This window comes from Caretta caretta, chromosome 28 (assembly GCF_965140235.1).
Source record: "Caretta caretta isolate rCarCar2 chromosome 28, rCarCar1.hap1, whole genome shotgun sequence".
In the NCBI taxonomy this organism is placed as follows: Eukaryota; Metazoa; Chordata; order Testudines; family Cheloniidae; genus Caretta; species Caretta caretta.
In genome coordinates, this window is record NC_134233.1 from 4,585,621 (window position 1) to 4,598,646 (window position 13,026).

A 13,026-nucleotide genomic window follows, 5' to 3' on the forward strand; every position below is an offset into this window, starting at 1 on the left:
GGTGCCACAAGTCCTCCTTTTCTTTTTGCGAATACAGACTAACACGGCTGCTACTCTGAAACCTGTCATTATTTGGGTTAGGGTGAATATATGTCAAGAAGACAAAACCACTCCTTGAGAGGGGCGTGGCAGTGAGCTAGGCCCAGCCTGAGGGCCTCAGAGACCCTCTTGTCCCATCCTCTCTGCCTAGCTTCGGAACAGTCTAGCGGGTTCTCTGTGTATGAAATTCCTCTCACTCTGCCCTCATTACCGGGGCTGGAGGGGTGCTGGAATATTTAGCTGCATGCAGCACATTGGCTTCTTGGGGTGAAGTCCCATCACAGAGAGGTGCACACAGGGCTAGGGAATGGGCAGCTCCATCAGACAGTCATAGTAGTCCCTGAATCACACATGCAACATGAAGGGCCCATAAGAGTGCTGAGTCCTGAGAGCACCACAGCTCCAGCTGGACTGGATCTCCTAGCTCTCCCCCTTCCCCCAGAAGGTCGGGGTGAGCAGCTCTCAGATCACAATGGATGCTTTGCCAGCTTATACAAGGCTATTGGAATGCATTGTTTATTGGTGGGAGAAAAGGACCTAGAGAGGTGAGGTTTATGGGCCAACAGGCTTTGCAGTCTGCACTGGGTTCGCGTGCTGACGCACACCGTCAGTGAGACCAGGGACAGCACACGCACAGGGCTGTGGACAGCTCTGGCCCACGGGCTGGGCTGGGCTCAGAAGCATCCAGCGGAAGGAAGGCTTCGGTATTTCACCAGAAGGGGGGCTAGGTCAGAGGCAAATTGCCGATTGGAGCTGGCTCCCTCGTGTTGGCAGGCCCCACCCTTTACAGACACGCGACTCCATCCTCGTGTCCATGCTTCCCGAGCCCTTTAAAACAAGGGTAGCCAAAGGCAATGTTTCCTTGGCTGCCCCAAGGAGCTTGGCTGCTGGAGGTTACAGGACACAGGCAGCGATGCTCTACCTTGAACCAAGCGGCTAGGCCAGGAGCACGACATGCCAGAGACCCAAGGTCTCCACCAGCCACACCACCTACTAAAGATGATGCAGCTGGATTCTTTGCAAACTGAGCAAGGCCCTCAGGTCCTCTCACCCATCCCCTCCTGCTCCCCAGGCCTCCCCACAGATGCTGCTGACTCTGCATTCCAGTGCTGGGGAATAGCAATGCTGGATGGAGACTCCCCTACTGGGGCTGTGCAGGAAGGTCTAGCAGTGTGGGGGCATTTATCGTGGGTCAGTGCTCCTGCTCTATGGCTGATTATCAGCTTCAGTGACCAATTTCTTGCTCTAACAGCACCCAGAGAGCACAGGATTTGTTGTGCTAGCTCACTGCAGCACCCAAAAGCCAGGTATCCTGTCTCCATAATCACAGGCTTCAAGGAAGGTACCAGAGACCCTGCAGTGTGTAATTATGGAATAACCTTCTCTTTGGGGAATGTGCCCCCCTGTAGTCAGTGGCTGGCTCCTGCCCTGTGGAGATGGTTTTATAGTCCTGTGTCTCCTGCCCTCTCTAGCTGGTGATATTTGGATTATCCCTAGATATGTCTCATCCTTTTTTGAATCCCACTAGACATTTGGCCCCCTCAATATCCTGTGGCAGTAAGTTCCGCTGGTGAATTATGTGTTGTTAAGAAAGCCTTTCATTGGTAAGTCCTGAAAGCCCAAGGTGCCAAGGTGGCTGTGACTGGCTCATGGCTGCTGTGTTCCCTGTTGGAGGGTCAGTGGGGCATCATTCAGGCTGCCTGCCCGCACCCCCGGGTAGAAGTATGGCCGCAGGGGCTCCAAGAAGATGCCACTGAAGGTGTAGATGTGACAGCTGCCAGTCACGTTGTAGAAGGACACCTCTCCGGCCTCAAAGTCCAGGAGGATGCCAATCTGCCGAGGCTTCACTCTCAGCATAAGCTCGGACAGGGGGGAAGTGAGCGCTGCATACTCATCCCCATTGTGCAGCCACACCGTCCCGAAACCAGTCGCTGGTGAGGCCGTGAATATTCCCTGCCTGCTCACACACTCCTCACAGACCACCCGTGTCCAACATGGCTTGTCCCCCACTTCCACCTCCCAGTAGTGCATCCCGGCTGTGAACCGCTGCCGGCCCAGGATGCAGCTGCACGTGTCAAACCGCTTGGGGTTACTGGGGACGTCCCGCCTCTTGTTGCCCACACTCACGCTCCGCTGATCCCGGGACAGGAGCAGGTAGGCATTGGCTGTGTTGGGGTCCACAGTCACACGCGCTAGGGACAGAAAGAGAATCACATGGTGCATCCCATTAGTGTCTGTTGGTTACTTATGTCCTGCCCTTTCCTAGCACCTCCCTCAGAGGTGCTGTATAGACTGGAATGAATCCAGCCCCAACCCCCAGGAGCTGGGTCGGTGTCATTATCCCCGTATGACTGAGGCACGGGGGGGTGGGGGGAATTGCCCTCAGTCACACAGGGAGTCAGCTGCAAAGCCAGGAGGAGTCCTGACTCTCCATCTCCTGATCTAAACAGTAGACAACCCTCCCTCACAGATCCAGGAATAGAACCCAGGAGTGCTGACTCCCACCCCCAACCCCCCACTCATACCCACTAGACCTCGAAGTGTAACTTACGAATGCAGATTTTTTTTTGGTTACCTAACCTACTTCTTATTCTGCCAATCGCTCAGACAAACAAGTTTGTTTACACTGACGGGAGATACTGCTGCCTGCTTCTTAGTTACAATGTCACCTGAAAGTGAGAATGCATGGAACTTTTGTAGCCAGCGTTGCAAGGTATTTACATGCTAAATATGCTAAACATTCATATTCCCCTTCATGCTTCAGCCACCATTCCAGAGGACATGCTTCCATGCTGATGATGCTCATTAAAAAAATAATGCATCAATTACATTTGTGACTGGACTCCTTGGGGGGAGAATTGTATGTTTCCTACTCTGTTTTACCCACATTCTGCACATATTTCATGTTATAGCAGTCTCGGGTGATGATCCAGCACATGTTCGTTTTAAGAACATTTTCACTGCAGATTTGACAAAACGCAAAGAAGGTAGCGATGTGAGATTTCTAAAAATAGCTATAGCACTCGACCCAAGGTTTAAAAATCTGAAGTGCCTTCCAAAATCTGAGAGGGACAAGGTATGGAGCATGCTTTTAGAAGCCTTAAAAGAGCAACACTCTGATACGGAAACTACAGAACCCAAACCACCAAAAAAGAAAATCAACCTCCTGGTGGCATCTGACTCAGATGATGAAAATGAACATGCGTCAGTCCACGCTGCTTTGGATTGTTATCAAAAGCAGAGCCCATCATCAGCATGGAAGCGTGTCCTCTGGAATGGTGATTGCAGCATGAAGGGACATATGAATCTTTAGCATATCTGGCACGAAAATATCTTTCAACGCCAGCGACAACAGTGCCCTGCGATCGCCTGTTCTCACTTTCGGGTGTCATTGTAAACAAGAAGCAGGCAGCATTATTTTCTGCAAATTGTAACCAACCTTGTTTGTCTGAGCGATTGGCTGACCAAGAAGTAGGACTGAGTGGACTTGTAAGCTCTAAAGTTTTACATTGTTTTATTTTTGAATGCAGTTTTACATATATATATATATATATATATATAATTCTACATTTGTAAGCTCAACTTTCATGGTAAAGAGACTGCACTACAGTACTTGTATGAGGTGAATTGAAAAATAATTTTTTGTTTGTTTTTTACAGTGCAATTATTTGTAATCAAAAATAAATATACAGTGAGCACTGTACACTCTTTATTCTGTGTTGTAATTGAAATTAATAGATTTGAAAATGTAGTAAACATCCAAAAATATTTAAAAGAAATGGTATTCTATTGTTGTTTAACAGCACAATTAATCGCGTAATTCCTTTTTGAATCGCGCGGTTAATTTTTTGAATCGCGCAGTTAATCGCAATTATTTTTTTTAATTGCTTGACAGCCCTAATTTTAATATGGCTAATGTAAACGTATACATCCAGGAACAAAACCTGTAGGCCTTAGTTAGAGGATGGGGGACTCTATCCTGGGAAGCAGTGACTCTGAAAAAGATTTGGGGGTGGAAGTGAATAAGCAGCTGAACATGAGCTCCAAGTGTGATACAGTGATCAAAATAGCTCGAGTGATCCTGGGATGCATAAATAGGGGAATTTTGAGTAGGAGTAAAGAGGTTACTGTACCTCAATAGTGGCACCGGTGTGATCCCTACTGTGTCCAGTTGCGGTATCCACAATTCAAAAAGGATGTTAATAAATTGGAGGGTTCAGAAAAGAGCCACAAGCGTGATTAAAGGACTGGAAAACATGACTTATAGTGATACAGGCAAGGAGCTCAATCTATTTATCTTAACAAAGAGAAGGTTAAGGGGTGATTTGATTACAGTCTCCAAGTACCTACATGGGGAACAAATATTTAATAATGGGCTCTTCAATCTACCGGCGATTGGTATAACATGGAAGTTGAAGCTAAACAAATTCAGACTGCAAAAAGGTGTAAATGATTGACAGTGAGGGTAATTAACCATTGGAATAATTTACCAAGGATTGTGATGGATTCTCCATCACTGACCATTTTAAAATCCAGATTGGGTGTTTTCCTACAAGATCTGCTCTAGGGATTATTTTTGGGAAGCTCTCTGGCCTGTGCTATACAGAAGACCAGACTAGATGATCCCTTCTGTCACTGGAATCTAGGAATCTATGATTTGCCTGATTTTGAGATAAAGATGGAGCCAGTAGCCCTGGGGATGATGGAGAAAGGAAGGGAGAATTGAGGCTGTGCAGCTCAAGCCAAGAACCCTAATCCGATGACTGCTTCATCTTGAGCAGATACTTTTGAATAACAAATTCCCTTCCAAACTGAGGTGGCACCCCCTCTTCTCTCCCCCAGCTGTTACACTGGAAAGGGCCCAGGATGTCTGGCTGCGACAGGCCCGAGGATCGCAGCCCTTCAACAGCTGCGCCAGGACCGGGGCTCGCAGCCCTTCAGCCTCTAGGCTGGGCCCGGGACACGCAGCCCTTCACCCTCTAGGCTGGGCCCGGGGCTCGCAACCCTTCAGCCTCTAGGCTGGGCCCAGGGCTCGCAGCCCTTCAGCGTCTGCGCCAGGCCTGGGGCTCGCAGCCCTTCAGCATTTCCACCTGCCTGCAACTCACAGCCCTTCTGCTCTGCTCTTTGGGACTCAGCCCCAGCCACTGAAAAGTTGGAATTCTTTTTTAAGCAGAAAGTGGATTTGTGCCCATGACTCAAAAGTTGCAGGACAGATTCTGTCCCAGCCTGGCCCCGAGCACAGATTCCCCTGGGATTTGGCTGAGATGGGAGAGGAGGAACATCAAGGTCTGAGGGGATCTGGAGAGCAGTGCAGGACAGGGGTTGAGAGAGATGCTCTCTCTCAGCTTTGCTGCCAGGACTCTGAGTTGTCTGTAGCTCATATCTGGAGGCTGGGCATTGCCTGACTGCGGGACAGGCTGATGGCACTGCTCTACTCACCCGAGACAGGCTGTGTTCTTGGAGCAGGGCTCTTCCCTGCACAGGTTCAGACCCTGCCTCACAGTGTCCTTAACTTTCCTGAGTTGGTGTTTATATTCCCTAGCTCTGGGCATGCTTCACTGGCCCTCATTTTCCCTAATAAGGGAGGGGTTTGCTCCTTCCTCTCTTCCCGAAGCCCTGAGGATCCTCCAGCCCTGCTGAGCTCTCGATGGTTCCCTTGGCCTTGGCCTCACAGCCTATCACGTTTCCCACTTCTGGTTTGGAAGAAACGTGCCTGCGAACATACAGCCGGCCTGGGCTTGGTGAGATGCCGGGTGAGGCCAGTGCAGCGTCTCAGAAAGGGCCATTTTCCAGTTACATAATTTCACAGAATTTAATGGGACATTGGACCATCAAGTCTGACTTCCTGTATAACACAGGCTAGACAGTCCTTCCACCCTGACACCCCTTCCACCTGGACACCCCAACACCCCAATGGCAGGGAATCTACAAGTTTAAAAATATTGACAAAGTTTAAAAGCTTCAACTCTTCTCCAGGCTGCTCCTTCCCATAGCAAGAGCCTCACAGAGAGCCTCAAAAGAGAGAGAGAGAGAGAGAGAAAGAGAGAGAGAGAGAGTCAGGAATGACAACAATACTGGCGGGGAAGGTACTACATTTATAAACAGCAGGTCCTGCTGTAATGTCACATGCTATGCTTGAGTTATGTCAAGGTTACAGAAGATGACGACCATGTTTTCAGAGTCAGAAGCCAAGGCATCAAATCGAAGGGTTGAGCCACTGGCTAGACCAGTACAGTGAAAGTGAGGCCCCCTAGTGTTGAGGCAGTTATGCTGGTGTAGGAGTGCTAGTCCTGGGGTCGCTATTCCTAGAGGAGAAGCGGAAGAAGCTCCACGGGTATAAAGATGTAGAACTGCAACCACACTAGGCCCTGGTCCACACTAGGAGTTTGAGGTCGAATTTAGCAGCGTTAAATCGATTTAACCCTGCACCCGTCCACATGATGAAGCCCTTTTTTTCGACTTAAAGGGCTCTTAAAATCGATTTCCGTACTCCACCCCCGACAAGGGCATTAGCGCTTAAATCGGCCTTGCTGGGTCGAATTTGGGGTACTATGGACGCAATTAGACGGTATTGGCCTCAGGGAGCTAAAGAGCTCCAGCATGGACCAAACGGGAGGTACGGGATCTGATCGCTGTATGGGGAGAGGAATCCGTGCTATCAGAACTCCATTCCAGTTTTCGAAATGCCAAACCATTTGTCAAAATCTCTCAGGGCATGAAGGACAGAGGCCATAACAGGGACCCGAAGCAATGCTGCGTGAAACTTAAGGAGCTGAGGCAAGCCTACCAGGAAACCAGAGAGGCAAACGGCCGCTCCGGTTCAGAGCCCCAAACATGCCACTTCTATGACAAGCTGCATGCCATTTTAGGGGGTTCAGCCACCACTACCCCAGCCATGTTGTTGACTCCTTCAATGGAGATGGAGGCAATACAGAAGCAGGTTTTGGGGACCAGGAAGATGATGATGATGAAGTTACAGATAGCTCACAGCAAGTAAGTGGAGAAACCGGTTTTCCCGACAGCCAGGAACTGTTTCTCACCCTGGACCTGGAGCCAGTACCCCCCGAACCCACCCAAGGCTGCCTCCCGGAACCACCAGGCGGAGAAGAGACCTCTGGTGAGTGTACCTTTTAAAATACCACATGGTTTAAAAGCAAGCGTGTGTAATGATTAATTTGCCCTGGCATTTGCGGCTCTCCTGGATGTACTCCCAAAGCCTTTGCAAAAGGTTTCTGGGGAGGGCAGCCTTATTCTCTCCACCATGGTAGGACACTTTACCACACCAGGCCAGTAGCACGTACTCAGGAATCATTGTAGAACAAAGCATTGCAGTGTATGTTTGCTAGCATTCAAACAACATCCGTTCTTTATCTCTCTGTGTTATCCTCAGGAGAGTGATATCATTCATGGTCACCTGGTTGAAATAGGGTGCTTTTCTTAAGGGGACATTCAGAGGTGCCCGTTCCTGCTGGGCTGTTTGCCTATGGCTGAACAGAAATGTTCCCCGCTGTTAGCCACGGGGAGGGGGAAGGGTCTAGCCACATGGTGGGGGGAGGCAAAATGCAACCTTGGAACGAAAGCACATGTGCTGTGTATGTAATGTTAACAGTAAGGTTTACCGTGAAAGAGTGTAGCCATTGTTGTAGAAAATGTGTCTTTTTAAATACCACTGTCTCTTTTTTTTTCTCCACCAGCTGCATGTGTTTCAAGGATCACAGGATCTTCTGCTTCCCAGAGGCTAGTGAAGATTAGAAGGCGAAAAAAATGCACTCGTGATGAAATGTTCTCTGAGCTCATGCTATCCTCCTACACTGACAAAGCACAGACGAATGCGTGGAGGCAGACAATGTCAGAGTGCAGGAAAGCACAATATGACCGGGAGGAGAGGTGGTGGGCTGAAGAGAGTAAGTGGCGGGCTGAAGAGAGGGCTGAAGCTGAAAGGTGGTGGCAGAGTCATGAGAGGAGGCAGGATTCAATGCTGAGGCTGCTGGAGGATCAAACCAATATGCTCCAGCGTATGGTTGAGCTACAGGAAAGGCAGCAGGAGCACAGACCGCCGCTGCAGCCCCCGTGTAACCAACCACCCTCCTCCCCAAGTTCCATAGCCTCCTCACCCAGACGCCCAAGAAGGCAGTGGGGGGGCCTCCGGCCACCCAGCCACTCCACCCCAGAGGATTGCCCAAGCAACAGAAGGCTGGCATTCAATAGGTTTTAAAGTTTTAAACTTTGAAAGTGCTGTGTAGCCTTGTCCTTCCCTCCTCCACCACCCCTCCTGGTGCTTCTCTCCTCCACCACCCCTCCTGGGCTACCTTGGTAGTTATCCCCCTATTTGTGTGATGAATGAATAAAGAATGCAAGAATGTGAAGCAAGGATGACTCTATTGCCTCTGCAAGTGGTGATCGAAGGGAGGAGGGGAGGGTGGTTAGCTTAGAGGGAAATAGAGTGAACCAAGGGGCGGGGGGTTTCATCAGGGAGAAACAAACAGAACTTTCACACCATAGCCTGTCCAGTCATGAAACTGGTTTTCAAAGCTTCTCTGATGCGCACCGCGCCCTCCTGTGCTCTTCTAACCGCCCTGGTGTCTGGCTGTGCGTAACCAGCAGCCACGCGATTTGCCTCAATCTCCCACCCCGCCATAAACGTCTCCCCCTTACTCTCACAGAGATTGTGGAGCGCACAGCAAGCAGTAATAACAGTGGGAATACTGGTTTTGCTGAGGTCTAACCGAGTCAGTAAACCGTACCAGCACGCTTTTCAATGTCCAAATGCACATTCGACCACCATTCTGCACTTGCTCACCCTGTAGTTGAACAGCTCCTGACTACTGTCCAGGCTGCCTGGGTACGGCTTCATGAGCCATGGCGTTAAGGGGTAGGCTGGGTCCCCAAGGATAACTATAGGCATTTCAACATCCCCAACGGTTATTTTCTGGTCTGGGAATAAAGTCCCTTCCTGCAGCTTTTGAAACAGACCAGAGTTCCTGAAGATGCGAGTGTCGTGTACCTTTCCCGGCCATCCCACGTTCATGTTGGTGAAACGTCCCTTGTGATCCACCAGTGCTTGCAGCACTATTGAAAAGTCCCCCTTGTGGTTTATGTACTCGCCGGCTTCGTGCTCTGGTGCCAAGATAGGGATACGGATTCCGTCTACGGCCCCACCGCAGTTAGGGAATCCCATTGCAGCAAAGCCATCCACTATGACCTGCACATTTCCCAGGGTCACTACCCTTGATATCAGCAGATCTTTGATTGCGTTGGCTACTTGCATCACAGCAGCCCCCACAGTAGATTTGCCCACTCCAAATTGATTCCCGACTGACTGGTAGCTGTATGGCATTGCAAGCTTCCACAGGGCTATTGCCACTTGCTTCTCAACTGTGAGGGCTGCTCTCATCTTGGTATTCTTGTGCCTCAGGGCAGGGGAAAGCAAGTCACAAAGTTCCATGAAAGTGCCCTTACGCATGCGAAAGTTTCGCAACCCCTGGGAATCGTCCCAGACCTGCAACACTATGCGGTCCCACCAGTCTGTGCTTCTTTCCCAGGCCCAGAATCAGCATTCCATCGCATGAACCTGCCCCATTAGCACCATGATGCCCACATTGTCAGGGCCCGTACTTTGAGAGAAGTTTGTGTCCATGTCCTCATCACTCACGTCACCGCGCTGACGTCGCCTACTCGCCCGGTATCGCTTTGCTAGGTTCTGGTGCTGCATATACTGCTGGATAAGGCGTGTGGTGTTTAATGTGCTCCTAATTGCCAAAGTGATCTGAGCGGGCTCTATGCTTGCCGTGGTATGGCGTCTGCACAGGTAACTCAAGAAAAAAGGCGCAAAACGATTGTCTGCCCTTGCTTTCCCGGAGGGAGGGAGGGAACGGGGGCCTGACGATATGTACCCAGAACCACCCGCAACAATATTTTAGCCCCATCAGGCACTGCGATTTCTACCCAGAATTCAAATGGGCGGCGGAGACTGCGGGAACTGTGGGATAGCCACCCACAGTGCAATGCTCCAGAAGTCGACAGTTGCCTCGGTACTGTGGACACATTCCACTGACTACATGCACTTAGAGCATTTGTGTGGGGACACACAAAATCAACTGTATAAAAACGCTTTCTACAAAACCGACTTCTATAAATTCGACCTAATTTTGTAGTGTAGATGTACCCTTAGAGACTAACCAATTTATTTGAGCATAAGCTTTCGTGAGCTACAGCTCACTTCATCGGATGCATTCAGTGGAAAATACAGTCAGGAGATTTATATACACACAGAACATGAAAAAAATGGGTGTTATCATACACACTGTAAGGAGAGTGATCACTTAAGATGAGCTATTACCAGCAGGAGAGCGGGGGGGAGAAAACCTTTTGTAGTGATAATCAAGGTGGGCCATTTCCAGCAGTTAACAGGAACGTCTGAGGAGCAGTGTGGGGTGGGAGAAGATAGTGGCAAGAAGATTTTGAATGGCCCCTAACTTTGGGTGCCCACGTTGAGACACCTGGGGCCTAGAGTTCAGAAGTGCTAAATACCCGCAGCTCCCAGGAGGGCTTGTGGGCACTTAGGGTGTGTCTACACTGCAGTTATGTGCCCACGGCTGGCCCAGGCCAGCTGACTCCGGCTAACAGGGCTCGAGCTGAGCAGCTGTTTATTTGTGGTGCAGACGTTCTGGCTTCGGCTGGAGCCCGAGCTCTGGGAACCTCCCACCTCGCATCGTCCTAGAGTCAAAGCGCCAGCCTGAGCCCCAAAGGCTACACCGCAGTTAAACAGCCCCTTAGCCCGAGTCCCGGGAGCTGGAGTCAGCTGGCCTGGGCCAGCCGCAGGTGTGTAATTGAAAATCAGCCCCCAGCCGTCTCTGGGTGGGCACCAAAACCTGAAGCATCCAGTGCTGGCCATTTACTCCCTACTGAATCCCTGGACCTGAACTCCATGGGCGAAGCCACCTTGCCTGGCCTGCGTTTGGCTCTAGGCTACATCTACTGGGAGCTTAGCAGGTCCTCTACATTTGATGTATCGTGAGGGCAGCACCTGGCTCTGGGAAGGCTCAGTAATTGGATGAGTCTGTTCAATTCCACGGATCTGCTTCTAGCCAGGTTGCCGCTTGCGTTTTGCTTGGGTCTGTAAAAGAAAACAAAATCAAAGTGGCTGGTGGAAGCAGCACAATGAACATTTAAAACGAATCAGTGGCAGAGCTAATAGCGGGCCGGGGGGCAACTGCCCCCCTCAGCAGCCATTAGGTATACGTTTGGTGCCTTTTCAAGCCAATAGGTAGAACTGAAGGTGGAACCACCAATGACCTGGATATGATATAAGCTGGATATGAGTCAGCAGTGTGCCCTTGTTGCCAAGAAGGCCAATGGCATTTTGGGATGTATAAGTAGGGGCATAGCGAGCAGATCGAGGGACGTGATCGTTCCCCTCTATTCGACATTGGTGAGGCCTCATCTGGAGTACTGTGTCCAGTTTTGGGCCCCACACTACAAGAAGGATGTGGATAAATTGGAGAGAGTCCAGCGAAGGGCAACAAAAATGATTAGGGGTCTAGAACACATGACTTATGAGGAGAGGCTGAGGGAGCTGGGATTGTTTAGCCTGCAGAAGAGAAGAATGAGGGGGGATTTGATAGCTGCTTTCAACTACCTGAAAGGGGGTTCCAAAGAGGATGGCTCCAGACTGTTCTCAATGGTAGCAGATGACAGAACGAGGAGTAATGGTCTCAAGTTGCAGTGGGGGAGGTTTAGATTGGATATTAGGAAAAACTTTTTCACTAAGAGGGTGGTGAAACACTGGAATGCGTTACCTAGGGAGGTGGTAGAATCTCCTTCCTTAGAGGTTTTTAAGGTCAGGCTTGACAAAGCCCTGGCTGGGATGATTTAACTGGGAATTGGTCCTGCTTCGAGCAGGGGGTTGGACTAGATGACCTTCAGGGGTCCCTTCGAACCCTGATATTCTATGATTCATAGAATCATAGAATCATAGAATATCAGGGTTCGAAGGGACCCCAGAAGGTCATCTAGTCCAACCCCCTGCTCGAAGCAGGACCAATTCCCAGTTAAATCATCCCAGCCAGGGCTTTGTCAAGCCTGACCTTAAAAACCTCTACCACCTCCCTAGGTAACGCATTCCAGTGTTTCAGTGTTCAGTGTTCCCAGTGTTTCCAGTGGGAGACCGTGTCAAAAGCTTTGCTAAAGTCAAGAAACAATACATCCACTGCTTTCCCTTCATCCACAGAACCAGTAATCTCATCATAAAAGGTGATTAGATTAGTCAGGCATGACCTTCCCTTGGTGAATCCATGCTGGCTGTTCCTGATCACTTTCCTCTCATGCAAGTGCTTCAGGATTGATTCTTTGAGGACCTGCTCCATGATTTTTCCAGGGACTGAGGTGAGGCTGACTGGCTGATTCTAAGATTCTATGACCCAGCTGCCTCCTGGTTCCACCACTGCTCAAAATGTAGCTCCGCTGATGCTAAGAATCCAGAGTCTATTGAGCAGGAACATGGGACAGACAGCACCCTTGCTTGGAGAACCCATGCTTTGCAAAATGAGACATGGACTTTCATTCACCCTGCACTGAATTGCAGCCACTTCTGAAGTGGAGCATAGTACCTGCATAACAACACACGGATTGCTCGCCCAGCACAGAAATGCAGATACCTCTGGGGTGGAGCGCAGCAGCGTATCATAGAACGTGAGGGTTGGAAGGGACCTCAGGAGATCATCTAGTCCAACCCCCTGCTCAAAGCAGGGCCAATCCCCAATTTTTGCCCCAGATCCCTAAATGCACCCCTCCCTCAAGGATTGAACTCACAACCCTAGGTTTAGCAGGTCAATGCTCAAACCACTGAGCTATCCCTCCCCCCCACAACACAATACAGGGATCACTCATCTGGCATTGAAATGCAGACAGGTCTGGATGGAGCATAGCAGATGTGCAACAGCACTCAACAACACTACACAGGGGTCACTCACCCAGAACTGAAATGAT